This window comes from Canis aureus, chromosome 31, assembly GCF_053574225.1.
Source record: "Canis aureus isolate CA01 chromosome 31, VMU_Caureus_v.1.0, whole genome shotgun sequence".
NCBI classification, from domain to species: Eukaryota; Metazoa; Chordata; class Mammalia; order Carnivora; family Canidae; genus Canis; species Canis aureus.
This window is the reverse complement of record NC_135641.1, coordinates 29,639,782-29,658,098: the sequence shown is the minus strand read 5'-3', so window position 1 is coordinate 29,658,098 and position 18,317 is coordinate 29,639,782. Positions and strand designations below refer to the sequence as shown.

At 37.5% G+C, this 18,317-nt stretch overlaps 1 protein-coding gene across 9 annotated transcripts in view; it reads left to right on the top strand.

Moving 5' to 3' along the window:
* ATP13A4 (ATPase 13A4) overlaps positions 1 to 18,317 on the top strand; it is a 111,377-nt gene that overhangs the window by 2,510 nt on the left and 90,550 nt on the right. The gene's annotated exons all lie outside the window — the stretch shown is intronic.

Below are 18,317 nucleotides of genomic sequence, written 5' to 3'. Positions count from 1 at the left end.
GTGTTGATGAGTCTGTTTTTGATTGTTTTTTTTTTAGATTCCCATATGAGTGAAATCATATGATATTTGTCTTTCTCTGTCTGACTTATCTCATTCCATAATACCTTCTAGGTCCATCTGTGGTACTGCGAATGATAAGATCTCACAAAATTATCAAGTTATCTTAAAGATATTTCACATATTTTTATAGTGAGTTTTAGTTTACCAAGTATTTTCTTGGCCACTAGCTGATTTGGTTTTTACTACACTTTGTGAGGTACACGCTATGATTCCTGCTTTAGAGATGAAGAAATTGATGCACTGAGAATTTGCTTGTCGAAGGTGGTATTAGCCAATAAATCCGAGAGCTGAGGCACCACATTAATTAAGTTGGTACCCCTTTTGTCTCTGGACCTAAACATAGCCCAGTGATACCTTTCAGTTCTTCCACAGGATACTGTACTCTTAACACACTTCCTTAAGATAACAAAACGTAGGGAGAACTTTGGATCTTAGATCCCCAGTATCGGTTTTGTTGTATATAATTTGTAAACTTGAATTTCCTGAATAAGTCTGCATCCTCTGACTTGAATTTTAATCCCTTTTTAGAAAGCCAAAAATTGTCTAGAAATGTGCCACATCAAAATGTTTATAGTTTCTTGCTTTATAATATACACCGTTTGGACCTTTGTAGAAGGCATTCCTCCAATCATAGAAATGACTTCAAATTTCAAGAGAAAACAACATTCTAGCAGTTATCCTTCATGTCCAATGAAGAAGAACAAGAATACCTCCAGGCCTAAGTATGCCTGGGACTGTCTTCCATTCTAGAATAAAAGAAATAGGAATGAAAGAGCAGCTCTAGGTGATATGAAAGTAACATTAAGTGTGAAATGAGACAGGAGCCACAAGAAGAAAGAATTTGTTAGAAGGACAAGGAAGAAAAGGGAAGAAAGTAATCTTCAGAGCAGGTTTATCTGGACGACTGCCTCAATAGCCTCAAAGAGCAGACTAATTCCTAATCAGCACTGCAAGTGGACCAGAGGCCCAGCTCTCACTTACTGCTTTAGCCTGTTTCTGTATCTGTCAAATAGTTGTGGTCCTTCTTATCCTACCTGTCTCACAGGGCTCTTATGAGGATCAGCTGAAATAATCTGGGGTAAGTGTTTTAAGAAGTATAAAATTCTAGGTAAATGTAAGTTGCTATTATCTAAACAAAAATAGGAAGAGTTAGGGCTTTAGCAATTAACCAATTGAATGACTACTAACCCCAAAGCGAGGTCATCTCTTCTCATTAAATAACTCTAAGTAAGGACTGTTTACTTTTATTCTCAAGTCATAGAGACCACTTATACATGGAAAAGAGCTGAGTTACCTTATACCCAGCCTCATAGTCCTTCTTTTGGGAAAACCTCAACCCTTCTTGGGACTGAGTTTCCTTATTTGTGGAGGAAGAGTATCAGACCGCCTGGGAACCCAAATTCCTTTGAATACAGTGGATACATATTTATATTTTTAAATGACTCAGATAGGCTAAGTTCTCATTTCCTTACACTATGACTTAACAAAGTGGTTATCTGGTTAATATTGTGGCTTAGTTAATTAGAATATTGCTCACTGTTATCCTTTGTTATAATCTAATGAAATCATATTCCTTTTGAGGATGTATTTTATTCTGGTGAGACGTATTTTAAAAGTAATATTTCCTGATTTTTTTCTTTCCTAGGTTCTAGCAAATAAGAAAGAAAAAAACCTTGTATGTTTTTCTGATTATAAAGATAACATATGTTTATTATAAGAATATTGAAATGACATAGAAAAATCTAAAAAATGAAGTAAATATGATTCATAAATCTTCCACTCAGACATGATCAGCATAGTCGACCCTCCTTCTAAAGACATAAAAAGTGAAAATGTATCTAACTCATCTAATGTATAAAGCTTTCTAATTTTTTTACTACATTTTAATATTATCTATACCATTGTGTTTATATACATCTCTGTGTTTGTATCATGGAAACACTACATACTACACACAGTGTGTTACTATTAATTTCTTTTGACTTCATATTCAGTAGACTGAAATAAATAATGTTGGGAGTATTTATGTCTTAGAAATCAGAAAATGCTACACAGGACTTGCATCTTGCCTCACCTGAAGGCCAGTTATGAAATATTTACCTCTGAGCATATCTCTGAGCGTATTATTTAAGACTTCCTTTTTCTTTTTTTTAAAGATTTTATTTATTCGAGAGAGAGAGAGGGGGGTGGGCAGAGACACAAGCAGAGGGAGAAGCAGGCTCCATGCAGGGAACCTGATGTGGGACTCGATCCCAGGACTCCAGGATCACGCCCTAGGCGGAAGGCCTGCGCTAAATCGCTGAGCCACCCAGGGATCCCCAAGACTTCCCTCTTCTTCCTGATACATGTCTAAATACAGAAAGCATGTTGTATTTAGATATTATCCATTTATTTGTGCTATGCATCATGCCAAAACACAATAAAAGCAATCACAATCTATTCTAAAAAGCATGCATAATACACATATTCAAAAATATGTATTTTTTAAACAAAAAATGGATTTATCTCATATATATGTTTTTTAAACTGTCCTTTTCATTGTATCTAAAAATATTTCATGGCTATATTTTCCTTTTGAAAATTGTAGCTCCACATAATGATTTTAAAGCTTAAAGTATATGTGGATGAACTATACTAGATTAAGCAAATCTCTTATGTTGTATGCTTCTGTTAATTCTAAATGTTTTGGCTGTGATGGACAACTCTGTATGTGCAATTTGACATATTTGTCAGATTATTTCCTTAGGATAAAGTCCTAGAAATAGCGTTGATATATAAGAGGGAGTGTGTGTTTTAAATTTTCATTGATACGTAATACTTAATTGCCTTTCAGATGATTATGCTTGTACCAATTTATACTCTAACTAGCAATCTTTTTTTGAGAAAACTTGCTTTCTTTACCATACTTGCCAATGTTGAGCATTATCAATCTTTTTAACTTGGGCTGATTTGATATGTGAAAATGACACCTGATGGCTATATTATTTTTGCATTTCCTTGACTTGAAATTGAGCACATCTCTATATGTTTATTGGCATTCATATTTTTTGGACTAGACTCTCTTAATGTCATCACTCATGTTATATCAACTAGTAGAATGGGTAAGTAAAACCTGTTGAATCAGGAAAAGCAAGAGAAACTCTTTTTGAACTTCCATGTTGTTTTTGAGAACAGCAAGAAATTAGTACTGCAATGAGTGCATAATAAGGCAGCAGGGTGGTGTGTGGTCTTTGCCACATTGGAAGCCCTATCGTGCCTTCAGCATGAGCAAGGGACATCTGTCCTCACCATTATTTGGCTCACTTTCATAACTGATGTTTGTCTTTTCTTCTCTAACACCAGGAAGCAAAAGCACCTCCCCCCACCTCAATAGCCACTTATTTATTATGCTCCATGAGCACCTCCGAGTTGGTTGCCAATGTTAACTAGTGAACCCACAGATCTCATAGTGGGAGAATTGTGTTCAGACTGAGACATTTTGTCAGCTGAAATGTTCAGGAAGCTGGGCTACTGGCCAAGTCTAGTGTCTTTATTCTTGATTCATTGCTGCAGAACTCCCATGAAGTCAACTCATCTTTGATATAAATTCTTGAAGAGTGAGATTTAATTGCTTCTTGAGGACAGGAACCCTGCTTAGTTCACCTTTCTGTGGCCTGCCCATTCCCTTCCCCACTATTCCCAGAATTTAGCATAGTGCTTGGCACAAACAGTAAGGGCATGTTTGATAACGTAATTCCAAGCTCCATTAACCTGTAATTTTTTTATTCCGAAAAGAATGAGGAGGCAAGCAGAGCTTAAAGGGATAAACAATTTGAATAATCAAAAAAGAAACTTGGGAAATTTCGTGTTATTTATTTGGAATAGCCAATCATTTTGTGAATTTATCAATTGACTCCTCTTTCTCCCATGCATAAACAAAGCTTATTCTTCAGAGTTAATTAGCCATCTACACTATTTTTCTATGAGATACTTTATGCTATCCTTTCATCTGTTCATGTATAAACTCAACAAATATTTACCAAATGCTTACTCTGTGCCAGGACTTCTCTGTGCTAACCAAGGAGGATTTTGAGTGAAAAGCAAAAAGCTTTTGTTTTTAAGGAGTTCACAGTCGAGCAGGCAGGACTGGGTACATAATTTGTGGGGCATAGTGCAAAATAAAAATGAGTTGTCCCTTGTTCAACAATTATTAGGAATTTCAAGATGACTGTAACAGAGCACTAAACCAAGTTCAGAGCCCTTCAGAGAGCAGGGTCCTGTGGGATTACACAGACACGTGACTATGTAGCAGGCCCAAGTAGAGGAGTGAGAGGTGTAAACATAATGAAATTGTGATAAAACAAGTGCCACTGAGGGAGTTTTGCACACAGAGCTATGGGGCACAGAAGAAGGAGCAATGCAGTCAAGGGGGAAGATGGCATTTCATTTCCCTGGAGGGGTAGGTGAGGGCCTGAACGTGAAAGACTTCACAGGACACTATAACGAGTGCATATTTTATCCTTTCTAATGATGCCTAAACACTAGTCCATGAAAAAACTGTAACAGAATCAAGTTGGGGAGTATATAAAGAAGAGATTCAGTATGCAACTATAGCCTTGATATAGAGGATGCTGAGTAGAGAATGGATTGGAAAGGTCCTTAGGAATTAGAATTGCAAAGACTTCATAATCCATAGACCAAGGGTGAACAGGATGAATAGGATTAAGGGTGTCTGTAATGGGAGAAGATGATACAAGTGCTGAATCCCATAGGGAAAAGTAGGAACAGGTTGGGAGTGGAAATGGCAACAGTAGTAGCAGATATTTATATGGTGATTGATCTGACTAGGAACCTTACACATAATAACATATATAATTATTTCAGAAACCCTAAGAGGAATCATCATCTCTCTTCTGCAGATGTAGGAACTGAGATGTAGAGAGGTTAAGTAACATGACCAGGTTCATTTGGCTAAGTACATGGAAGGCTATGGCTTAAGACCCTGATTTAAACATAATGGTTTACTGCTTTTTTTAAAAGATTTTTTTTTTCTTTATTGGGGGGTCGCGGTGAGGCAGAGGAAGAGGAAGAGAAGGAATCTCAAGCGGACTCCCTGATGAGCTTGGAGTCTGCCTTGGGGCCAATTCTATGACCCCAGGATCATGACCTGAGCTGAAACCAAGAGTCAGATATTTAATCAACTGAGCCATCCAGGTGTCCTGGTTTACTGCCTCTTAATTTTGCTAAATTCTGGATGCATTACTTTAGTTATTAATTAGGTGGCAAAAATAACAGGGTGTGAGTGAAAGAAACACAACATTAGGAGACTGGAGACTAGCATTGTTGTGTTGGCTCTGCCATTATTTATTCTTATACCCGTAAAGCAAATCATGGTCACTTCTCTTTGGTTTTGTCTCATTGATAAGGTGGAAATGATAATACCTTACTAGTTTGAACCAGGGACCAATGCAGGTGGTTTCTTGAGGTTCTCTCCAACATGTAAAGGATATGATATCGAAAGTTTTAAAATAGGTGGATAAATTCACTATGAAATGTCTTAAGAAATTTAAGTGATACTTCCGATTTTTTTTCCAAAGCGCTATGAGTTCTTTTAGTCAAGGAAAGGAGAACATACATGGAGACATTACATCAAGTGAGAACTGAAAATTTATGGCAGTTGTTTTATGAATGTTTATTATGGGTAAAGAGTAAATAAATCCATTGATAAATGATTAACCAGTGCTGAACCCTATAGGCTTCTCAGGCCTACAGAAGACATAGAGCACAGCAACTTGACCTTCAACAGCATTGGTGCATTGGTGATGTGTCCAGAAGATATTCATTCCTGGTGCCATTTTCAAGGCTTTGTCATTGTTTTAAAGCTTTGTGAAGATTAGCCAAGTGGGATCACTGACCTACATGGACTACAGCTATTTCTGGATGTCAGTCATGTAAACCTTGGTGAGCTGTCTGAAACCATAGCCTAGATAGAGATGGAAGGAAGCTCAGAACACTGCCTCCTTAACCCTGTCCTCAGCCTAAGGCTACTTTTCTGGACAACAAGCACAGCTTTGCCCTAGATGCCCCCTCAGAAATAAGAACAGAGAGGAGGCCCAGTGCGCTGCAAGCTTTCCAGAGAAAGATGTCCCTCAGGCCAGGACACTTTCTGATTTTGGTGGTTACACACACAGCACTCTGGCTGGGACTGTATATTTTAGCATTTCCAGAATCTATTTTGGAGCCATGGGTAGATGATTTTGAAGCTCTGGTATTCGAGTCTCAGAATCAGTAAAGAGATCAATGTTTTGACGCCAGTTCAAAAACAAAAGAATCCAACAAATGAGTTTGTTTAGATAAGTGGTTACTTTTTCTTGCTTTTTAATGGAAAAATAAGGCTGATTTTTATGGCACACAGTTTCCTGCAACTTTGTTCTCTTTCAACTTGGAATCACTGAGCAAAGGAAGGATCTTAAGCCTGGAAACCAAGCCACCCTGTATAGGTTTTTCCTTTAGCCAATTTCAACAGGCAATTATTTACTTGCCATTCTCTCTGCTTATGCAGATGTGCTCTGCTTGTTTTCCCAAGAATACATTATGGACTGTCTCTGCCAGGGATATATCTTCACCTAGATACCTGGCCATCAGCGGCCTGCACATTCACCAGAACCCATCTCAGATCTGATTCCCTTCCTTAAAGCCATCTGGGAGCCCCTGGATCACACTTAAGCACTTCCTTGTCTGGAGTAGATCTGAATGCCAATTTCGGCAATTTCACTAGGTTTTATAGGTAGAGTTATGTGTTTATTCTCCTCCCCCAACAGTTTGTGAGTTGTTACAAGCAGGGACAGATCTTATTTCATGTCTGTATCTTATATGCAACATTGAAGTTACTTAACATGTTTCCTATAAGTTGAACTGAAGATTTCTGTGCACAATCTTAACAAGAGTTTTTATCTTCTTTACTGACTTTTGAGTGGTTAATGCCAATTTTACAAAAGGAAGCACTGAGAAATTATTTAATTTGTCCAAGTCTGGAAGCAGCAAAAACAGATCTGGAACCTAGGCAGCTTGCTTCCAAAGCTCCTATTCTAGCCTTAGGTTTTTGATGTGGCCTTGCTACTTCTACCACTACTGCTACTATTTCTACTATTACTGCTGCCACCACCACTACTACTACTATTGCCATCACTGCTCCCACCCACCACCACTACTACTACCTCTATCTCCCCTGCTACCACCACTACCATTACCATTACCATTGCTGCTACTACCATCACTACTACCACCATTACTACCACTACCGCTACTACCACTACTATTCTACTACCACCAACACTACTGCTACTGCTACTGCTGCCAGTACTACTACCACTACTATGACCACTTCAACAACTGCTAAATAAGCCCAAGACCATATTAATTTAGCAGTTATTTTATACTTCAGGTTCAGGTTCATTTTAAGCTTGTGAGAGGCAAAAACCTCCAGGTCTCTTTTCACAGAAGTCTTTGCTCTCTGATCTTTTAGGTACAGAAGTAAACGGGTACAGGTGCTGGAACTGAATCAGCCATCTGTGCATGCCTGCATCACTTAAGCGGTCTCTCCTCGTGCTCTCCCCCCTTCTCCAGCAGTGGCCTCCTTGGCTTGTCACTCAATGCTTAGCTCCTAGTAGGGGTAGAGAAGTTACCTGTTGTCCTTGTTCTACTTACTCTTAGGCAGTCCCTTTGTGTCTGGGCTTAGAGGAGCGGGAGTGCTGTGCTTTATTAATATTCTTATTCATCCTCTCCATGATAGCTACCTCTATCTTTATCTGAAGTTGGTTTCAGATGGAAGTTTCTTACACTCTCCTAGCAGTTACTTGGGCTTGATTTTGTAGAATCTTGGTTTCAGGATGGTTAGTTGTAAAAGGTTATTGCTACTATATACTTCATAAAAGGCTATTTGCTACTATACTTCATACAGCATCAATTGATTTTTGCTTTCAGCTTTTTATTTTATTTTTTAAGATTTTATTTATTCATGAGACACACACACACAAAGAGAGAGAGAGAGAGAGGCAGAGACACAGGCAGAGGGAGAAGTAGGCTCAATGAAGGGAGCCTGATGTGGGACTCAATCCCAGGACTCCAGGATCATGCCCTGGGCCACAGGCAGGTGCTAAACCACTGAGCCACCTAGGGATCCCCATGATTTTTGCTTTCATCTTGATAGAGGATTTCCCACTTAGAAGTAATTGACCTTTGTTAATTTGACCCTAATGGTTTTATTCTCAAACTTTGCATGGGACCCTCTGGTAACTGAGGATATTACCTATCCTCAGGTATTACACCAGTGGAAAAAAATTGCCCTTCATTCAATAGTCTCAGCAAAATACTCATTTGTTTTCTCACTGGATATTATTAGATAATTTCCCTTTCCAAACTTATTAGCGTGGCCAGAAGAAGACCAAGATCTTAGTCACATGGCCACGTCTGGAGTTGGAGTCAGAGTCAGCTCTACATGAAACACAGTTGAGAGTGGTAAAGTGGGTGGTTTGAGACAAAAAAAGTGAGATAAATGGGGATCTAGTGGTTTCAACAAAAAATATAAATGGATAAATGGAATTTCCAACCTGAGAATCAATAAATAATAATTTAATGGAACTGAACCATAGTGTTTAAGGTGGTCAGGTCCCCCACATGATTTTCTTTGCTAGAGAGAATATAAAATTTGGAGCTTTGCTACTGATATTTTAGATATCTGTGAAGAAGTAGAAAAGGGCTTTTAAAACATATATATTTATTTTTCAGATTTTAAAAATGAAACATATTTATTGATTAAAATATGCATAGTACAGATGTGCCTGGGTGGTTCAGTCGGTTAAGCAGCCAACTCTTGATTTTGGCTCAGGTCATGATCTCAGGGTCCTAGGATTGAGCCTGGGTAGGCTCCCTTGCCCAGTGGGGAGTCAACTTCTCCTTCTCCCTTGTCTCTCCCCTGCCTCTTGTGTACATGTACAAGAGGGATTTGTTTTTTTAAGTCAGAGAGTCTTTCTTAGTGGCCTTAAATCATCCCCTTTGGAGATGTGCACATTCTTTCAAAATCCTTCTCAGCAGTAGAGATTTGGGATAATAAGGAATTGCCAGGATGGGATCTGCTTTAGATGCTCAGAAATGCTGCATTTGTCATCGTCTATCCCAGAGAACTATGAAGAAGGAGTGCATACTAGGAAGTTGTGAAGCTTCTATTTTACTTAACAGCATTTCAGAAAGCATCATGTGCATATAAAGGGTCAGTTCTGACCATAGCAGACAATGAGCCTCTAGTAACAAACGAGAGGGCCTTCATCTTTCATTTCAGAAAATTTCCCATGTAGCTTCCTTCTGCTATTTCTTCTGTAGGAGGAATAAGTAAAAGCTATAATTCTTATTATTTGGTAGCAAATTCTATCTCCTGTGGACACAGTTAGAGTATCTGTTCTTTAATAAAGGCCTGATGGTGGGGGCTTTCAACTTTATGGGAAGAAAAATCTAATCATCTTCCTTCTGAATTTTTACACAAGCTCCTGGAACAGGAAAACAATTTTATTTTTGAGTTTTAACATTACTGAAATAATTGCCTACAGACTATCCCTGGGTAATTAATTGGCCAATTAAAAAATAGCCAAGTAATATACAAATAAAAGTGGAATATTTCATTCCCCAAGGGAGGATATGTTTTTCTATTTAATTCTTAATGACTTGTTGATGACCTATTCACTGCTTTATTTCCAATACTTAAAAAAATTATAAATACACAATATATATTAGGGGGGTAAATGAATGAATGGTGGATGAATATAGCTAGTTACAGTTACATTCTAAGTCTGTATGAAATAGTATACGGATCTATAGGTAAATAAGGATTAGAATTCAGAGAAGAGGATTGATTTACTATACTTCATTTTACCCCTTCCATAGAATCCACTTTCCAGCAATCCAAACTTTGTCTTTCTCCTGTTCCTTACCTCACCCATCCAACCTTCCCTTAAATGCCCTCAGAAAGGGAAACTTGCTGTAAGACAGGGCATTTCCTTGTGAGACAATGATGACTATTATAAAGACTCGTCTACATTGAACGGAGATATGGTTCTGTTAATCTGAATTCATTAGTTCTACTTCTTTTGCCTTTTGGGGCCACCTGTCAGAAATCAGCTTCCTTTTCTCATGCATGTAAAAATTGTTCTTACATGTCCTTTTGTTTTCATCCCTCCTGCGTCTCTTCTTCAATCTAAACACACTTAATTTCTTCAACAATCTTCATGTGGCATAGTTACCATTTATTGACTACTTACTAGGTCCTATGACCATTGCTAAGCATTTCCACATGATGCTTTATTCACAGTAACCTCATTAGGTAGATATTATCACTATAGGAGAAAAGATCAAATGTTTCCATTGTTTCTCTGTGGCAGGGGTCCACAAACTATTGACTATGAGTGACACCTGGCCTACTGACTTATCTGAAAATAAAGTTCTGTTAGTAACAGCCTCCTCTATTTGTTTACAGATTATCTCTGGTTGCTGTTATACTACAATGGCAGAAATGAATGGTTGTTAGAGAGACCACATAGCTCACAAGGCTGAAAATATTTTCTATCTGGTACTTTACAGAAGTTTGCTGATTCTACCGTTATCCTTCTGATCTCGCTCTCTTTTCTGATTTCATTAAAAAATATTTTTCTTTATTGCCATAGTAAAATGTTATTTGTTAAGGTTGTCCAAGTTTTGCATCCATCAGCCATGGATGTTTAGGACAGCCCTGAAAGGGCTTAGGCTGGGTGGTGTTTAAGGATTTAATTGGCTGTCAACGTGGTCAGTAGATATTTACAAACTGCTGTGGTGGAAAGGGCCCTGTTTGAAAGCTTGCATTCTTTCTCATCTGGATTCTTCCATTAACCATTCATTTTATGTGAGGAGTTTCCCCTTTCCTGGCCTCTGTTTTTTCCATTTCTTTTTTTTTTTCTAAAGATTTTATTTATTTATTCATGAAAGACATGCACACACAGAGAGAGGCAGAAACACAGGCAGAGGGAGAAGCAGGCTCCCCACAAGGAGCCGGATGTGGAACTCGATCCCGGATCCCGGAATCAGGACCTGAGCCGAAGGCAGACGCTCAACCACTGAGCCATCCAGGCATCTCCTTTTTCCATTTCTAAATAGATCTAGCTCTGTAGGATCTATCTGATGTAATTACATAGCTATCTTCATTTTGAGGTTGCCTAGACCCTTACTTACCAGCATGAACATTGGTGTCCAGATGTGTAAGAATCTTCATTTTTTGGAAATAGTACACCCTGTATAACCAAGAGCCAGTGGACCCTTAGAGCCCCCCAGATCATGGAATTTCAGATAGAGAAAACTACTCAAAGATAATCTAGTCCAACACATTCATTTTTTAAAGTTTTTTTAAAATAAATATAATCATAGATACACATACAGTTGCAATAAATAATACACAAAGATTCTGTGTATGCTTTACCCATTTTCCTCCATTGTAATGTCTTGCAAAACTATAGTAAAATATCACAAGCAGGGAATTCATGCTGATAGGTCAAAGTAAAGAACATTTCCATCACCACAAATATCCTTTGTTTTTGCCTTTTTATAGCCACATCTATTTCTTTCCCATTCATCCCTACTCCTTAAATCCTGGCAACTACTACTGCTTTCTGTTTCTATAATTTTCTCATTTCAAGAATGCTATATAATAAGATCATACAGTATGTGAGCTTTGGGATTGACTTCTTTGACTCAAAATAATTCCCTGGAGATTGATCTAAGTTGTGTGTATCAATAGTTCATTCCTTTTTATTGCTGAGTAGTTTTCCATGATATTACATTCATGGAATATTTAATCATTTATTTATTTAACCATTCATCCATGGAAGGACATCAGAGTTGTTTCCAGTATTTGGCTATTATGAATAAAATTGCTGTAAACATTTGTAAATAGAGTTTTATGTGAACATAGGTTTTTATTTTTTCTGGGATAAATGCTCAGGAGATCAATAGCTGGGTTGCATGGTACTTATATGTTTAGTTTTTTAAAAAAACTACCAAACTATTTTCCAATGTGGTTGTACTATTTACATTCCTACCAGCAATGTATGAGTGATCCTGGTTTTCCAAATCCTTACCAGCACTTGTTCTTTTCACCATTTTTTATCTTAACCATTACGACCATTTATCTCTAACCATCCTCTATATAGCTATATAGTAATATCTCATTGTAGTTTCAATTAAACTTTTCTTAATAGCTAATTATTTTGAATATATTTTTGTGTGCTTATTTACCATGTGTATTTTCATGTCTTTTGTCAATTATCTGATTGAATTGTTTGATATTTTACTGTTGAGTTTTGAGAGTTCTTTATGTATACTGGATACAAGTTCTTTATTGAATACATGGTTTGCAATGGGTTTGTAATGTGGATATCCAATTGCTCACTCCAGCACTATTTATTGAAAAGATTATTTCTTTCCTCATTGGATTGCTTTTGCGTATCTGTCAAAAATCAATTGGGCAGAGTTATATAGGTCTAAGTATAAGAAAGTATATAACACTAGGGAATTATATAATAATTCTTGAAATCAGGTAGACTTGTTTCCACATAATTCTCATTTTTTCACAACTGTTTATCTCATTAGTAGGTCATAGAAATAAAATTAATTTATTTTATATGTTTATCTTGAATCTTATGATCATGATTAGCCCTTTTATTAAACATAGTGTTACCTGTATGTTTTTAAAGATGCTTGTTATCAAGTTGAAGAAGTTAGTTTTCATTACTATTTCCCTAAGAATTTTTACCATGAATGTGTGTGAAATTTTGTCAAAAGCATTTTTCTGTGTCAATTGATATGATCATGTTATTTTTAAAATAAAAAAATTAGTTTTAGTCTGTTAACATAGTGGATTACACTGATTAATTTTTGAATGTTAATGTAGCTTCATATCTTAGGAATAAGTACTACTTGGTAATGGTGTATAATTCTTTTACCATATTACTGAAATCTATCTGTTAAAATTTTGTTGAAGATTTTTGCTTCTATGTTCCTGAAGAAGATTGGTCTACAGGTCATTTATTTTCTATCCTCTTTGTTCCATTCTTCCTCCCTCCCTCCATTCCTTCCTCCCTCATTTATTAAGCACTACCTATGTGTTAGTCCCTGTGAAAGCTATTATGTATACAAAGAAAAGCCCTAGAGCTCAATATCTAGTGGAGGATAGACTTCAGTGGGCTAGTGTTATAATAGCAGAATATGCAAAGTTCTGTGAGAACACAGAAGAAGCTACAGTCAATTCTGGGATGACTTCAGTGGAAAAGTGCCAATTGAAAAGAATCTAGATGCATGAACAGGAGTTTACCAGCAAGCCCCGTTAGGGTGAAGGACATATTAAGTCAAGGAGACACAATGTACAAAGGTACTGAGATGTAAAGGAACAAAGCACATTCCATTCGGAGAACTGAATGTAGCTTGGCAACACTGATGTGCAGGGTATATGTGTGTGTGGTGGAGTGGGACAGGAAGAACAGAGAGTTGAGGCTGAAGAGATAGTATGGGAAGATTAGGAAGAACTCCACATGCCATTCTAAAGGGATTTAAGGGTTTTAAGTAGGTAACCAACCACATTGGCTTTGCCTGGACTTCCTGGGCATTAGCAAAGGTCACATCCTGAGAAACCCTTCAGCCTTGGGCAAACTGGGATGATTGGTAAGTCTAGTAAGGAAGTGAAATCAGATGTCTGCTTTAGAAAAGTAACTGTAGCAATGTGGACAACAGTGTAGAGAGAAGTGAAGCTGGGCATAATGGTTCTTGCCGTGATTCTAGTGTGAACCCTGGTTGAATTAACAAGGCAGGAGTATCAGGGATGGAGAAGAGGAGGCCGATCTAAGAAATATCTAGGAGATGACCAATAGACCTTGGGCTAATTAGATGTTGAGGGAGAAGGAGAAGAATATTAAAGCAAATTCCTAGATTTCTGTGTCATAAAACTGGATGCGTAGTAGTGGTCAAGGTAATGCAGAGAGAGGAGTGTGTGGTTAGTGAGTTTAAACTTATGATCAATTCTGACTGAGGAGGCATCATAGAGAAAATTTTACATGAATAGTGTTTTTAAAGATTGTTAGGACTTTTGGTGGGGGGTTTGGGGAGAGAAAACAATGAGGTCGGGGCAGGTATTTTGCAAAACAAAAACAAAAAAAAACCCGCTTGAGTAAAGATATATTGTTGAGTAAGATAAGATATTTCTAGGAATGGCGAGTAGTTATAGGATATACTCAGTTTAGGTGTAATTTTGCCTGATATGAATCTGATTAGACTGAGGAAAATAAGAAAAGACAAAGGCATTGTTTTGCTATAAATATATGATAGGGCAAGACTACCAAACTGGTGTGCCATGAATAGCACTGAGATGCTAGAGATGGATGACAGAAGTTCTTAGAGGAATATTGGGATATTGATCACCTCTAGTTTTAGGCAGCCTCATCTATTTATCTGATCTACACTGTGCAAATATTGTCATTTTACTATGGGTACCATTATATAGAAAAGATGTGGAAGCACTGTGCTGAGTAAATTCCTGCTTCTGTTGAGTTTAGAGTTAAATTTATATTGATTAAAAATACATCTAAATTGGGCAGCCCCAGTGGCTCAGTGGTTTAGCCGCCGCCTTTAGCCCCAGGCCTGATCCTGGAGACCTGGGATCGAGACTCCTCCCTGCATGGAGCCTGCTTATCCCTCTGCCTGTGTCTCTGCCTCTCTCTCTCCCTCTCTGTGTGTCTCTCATGAATAAATGAATAAAATCTTAATAAAAAATACACCTAAATTTTTTTTAGAATGCAAAATAGCAAAACAAAGATTAAGTTTTCATTTCTTTCTGGCTCATAGACTTTATTTTTTCCCAGCTCTTTTGAGATATAATTACGTGTAATATTGTATAAAATTAAGGTGTATGATGCAATAATTTGATATACATAGATATGGTGAAGTGATTAAGTTCTTTATAAACAAAAAGTCTGGCTCTTTTTTCACCATTGTCCCTTGTGGGACAAGTGTTATTATTTCTAAAAATATATAGATACCCATTAAAATAAAAGCAGCCAATGATTGGTCATTTGCTATCTTTGAAATTAGTGGGAATGTAGCTATTAGTATTTGGACTCTTGCAGAATGACTGGCCTTTCAGAAGGTCATTATTATAAAAAATAGGGAAAGAACTTAATTAAAAAAGAACCAGCAAAATTACACTGATGCCAGTATAAAAGTGTGTGACATTTCGTCTCTTTTATTATAAAATACATTCTTCTATATCTATATAAAAGTGCACAAATACTTTTGTACAGAATGGGTAATTATAAGGTGAACATTTATTGACCATCGTCCAGGTTAAGAAATAGAATAATGCCTCACCAGTTTGGAAAAAACAGTTGTAGGGGACATTAATAGGATGTTGTGAAATTTGAAAATGATTTGGGTATGAGTTGAGATAAAAACTCACTGATCTGGAAAAAAATGGAGGCCAGTGAACGAAAAAGCATGCTGCAAAATGCTGTAAAAGAGCATTTACAGGGTGGTATCCCAGGATATTTAAAAAAGGTAGAAATTTTGGTTCCCCTTCTGCCCCACTATTCTCTCAATTTTCCATTCTTAACAAGTTACTCATTTCCCCATTACCTATCCTAATTTCACCTTTCGCTGCATCCATCCATTTGCTTGAAATTCTCTGGCAGATTAGGAAGTCCTTCTTCCATTAGCCACAACCAGAATCATGCATTCACAGGTTGATGGTGACATTTTACTGAAGAGTGAGGAGCCTTTCCCAAGGAGGTGCTCAATTCTGAATACCAGTTATGGAAATGAATCAAGTTGTCTTGTCACACTGGGGGAACTCTGATGCTAAGTTAGTGAATATGGCCAGTGGCGAAGGAGTCACACTTTGGCATAGTCACTCCCATTCTCGGGGCCAAGCATGGGGCTTCCTGCATGTAGCATACTCCCTCTTCCAGAAGGCTGTCTGATAGTTCTCCAGCAGGTGGTCTGCACAGTCTGTTAGCACCAATTTGCACAAATGGTGCAACAATAACCATCCATTATCTTTCCTTAAAAGAACGTTGAAGTTTGAGTGAAGGTCACCTGGGCAGCCTTGAAGTGAAGGCAAGTATCTCCGTGGAAAGGATTTGTGATGTAGATACCTCTGAGGTGACTCGAAGCTGTCACACAGTTGGTGTTAGGGAAGTTCTTATTGTTACAATAATTATAGGTATCAAAATTTAGAGAGATTCAAGGGATCATATAATCTAACCACCTCTCTAACAGATGGAGAAACTGAGTCCCAGAGAGAGGAAAGGGATTGTTTCATAGGACCACGGTTCAGACTAAAATTCCATCTCCAAACCAATATTTTCCCCTACACCAGTGATTGCAAAACTGTGGGTTGTGACTCTTGATAAGTGTTAAAGTTATTGCTTTGAGTCCAAGGCCATTCATGCCCAATGAGCATTGGTATAACCTTTACAAGCAAAAGTAGAACACACTCATTTGGAAGTGTGTGGCAGCTTTTGAAATGCCATATAAATGTGTGGAAAAATATATACAGCTAATTTAATAATAATTCAAAGCCATATGATCACTGCCTGAGTCAGAAGATAGAACACTGCTTGCACTCCAGATGTTCTCCTGGGGCCTGCCCTAATTTTGACCCATCTCTGCTCTCTGCCCCCGACTCCACACAGAAGCAACCTCTCACCTGGCTTGTATAATTATTATTTTCTTGTCTTTAAAAATATTTTTTCTAATTATGTCTGTATCCCATAATAATTTTTTTGAGGTCTCTGTGATTGGAATCACACTGATTATATTTTTTTGTGTTTTGCTTCTTCTGCTTATTATATTGGTGAGATGTATCCATATTACTGCACAAAATTATAGTTTATTTATTTGCATTGTGTCAGAATATAACATGGTAAGACTATACTTTCTAAAAAGTCAGTTCAATTTTCAATGGACTCTTGGATTGTTTCCAGCTTTGAATTTTTCTTGTCTGTATCTCTTGGTACACAGGTCCACAAGTTTCTGTAGAGAAGATGGTTGCAAGTAGAACTACTGAATCGCACAGTGTGTGTGTATCTTTAACTTCACTGTGCAAAGTGCTTTTTAAGGTGGTCTTGACAATTTATCTCTCACCAGCAATGCTAAGAAAGGATTCTTCACTCTAAAAACAGGTAGTAACCATTGTTCTAGTACATGCTTTCAACTCACTGCCACTATGTGGAACAGATTTCCAACCTTCTCAATGAGAAAGCTTGGTCACATGATGCTTTTCAAAATGATTTTTATTTACACAGGCCCTTGTTTAGGCATAAACTTGTGATGGAAATTGATATATTTATATTAATTTTATGTTGGTTGAACAGGTGGAAATGGTTGAAAGGGCAATGCTTGGTGTGTGTGTGTGTGTGTGTGTGTGTGTGTGTGCACTAAGTGGGAGGGAGTGCAGAGTACACCTGCTGGGCCCTAGCCTAATGTCTAGCACATGGTGTAATTATTAGTAGGGTTGTCTGAAAATGGAACAGCCTTCCCTAGGAAGTAGAGTTTGCTTCATTGGAGGTGTGGGAGTTTCACATTGTGAAAGAAATACAGGATCAGGTCTTCTTTGATCGTTCCCTCTCTTAGAGTTCATGACAGAATACTTCTCCCTCTTTCATTTTCTAAAATCCTATGGTAAGTAACAAATATCTGGAGAGAAAAACAAAAATAATACTTAGGGATATAACCTATTGTTGGGAAAATTTCTCTATTTGTCAAAGAGTATAAGGCTGACTTTGAGAGGATATCATTGCTTTTCCTATGCTCTCTCTCCATGTGCCCTTATTTGAGAATTATCTTAAGAATTTTTTTGGAGGGCCTGGCGGTTCAGTTAGTGAGGCGTCTGATTCTTGGTGTCGGCTCAGGTCATGATCTCATGAAGCCCCACATCGGGCTCCATGCTGGGCAGGGAGTCTGCTTGAAGATTCTCCTCTCTCTCTCACTCTCTCTCTCAAATAAGTAAGTAAGTAAATAAACAAACAAGCAAACAAATAAATAAATAAATCTTTTTTAAAAAATCTCAGCTTTCTTCCTGAAAACTGATGTTTAGCCGGATATTTGCTATGCTTCATCAGGTGCTAATAGCCAATGCTTACCATTTTCTACCTCTCTGTTTACCAGTCTAATAATATTTCAATCTAAGAAATAACAATATAACCAGAGCTATTGAT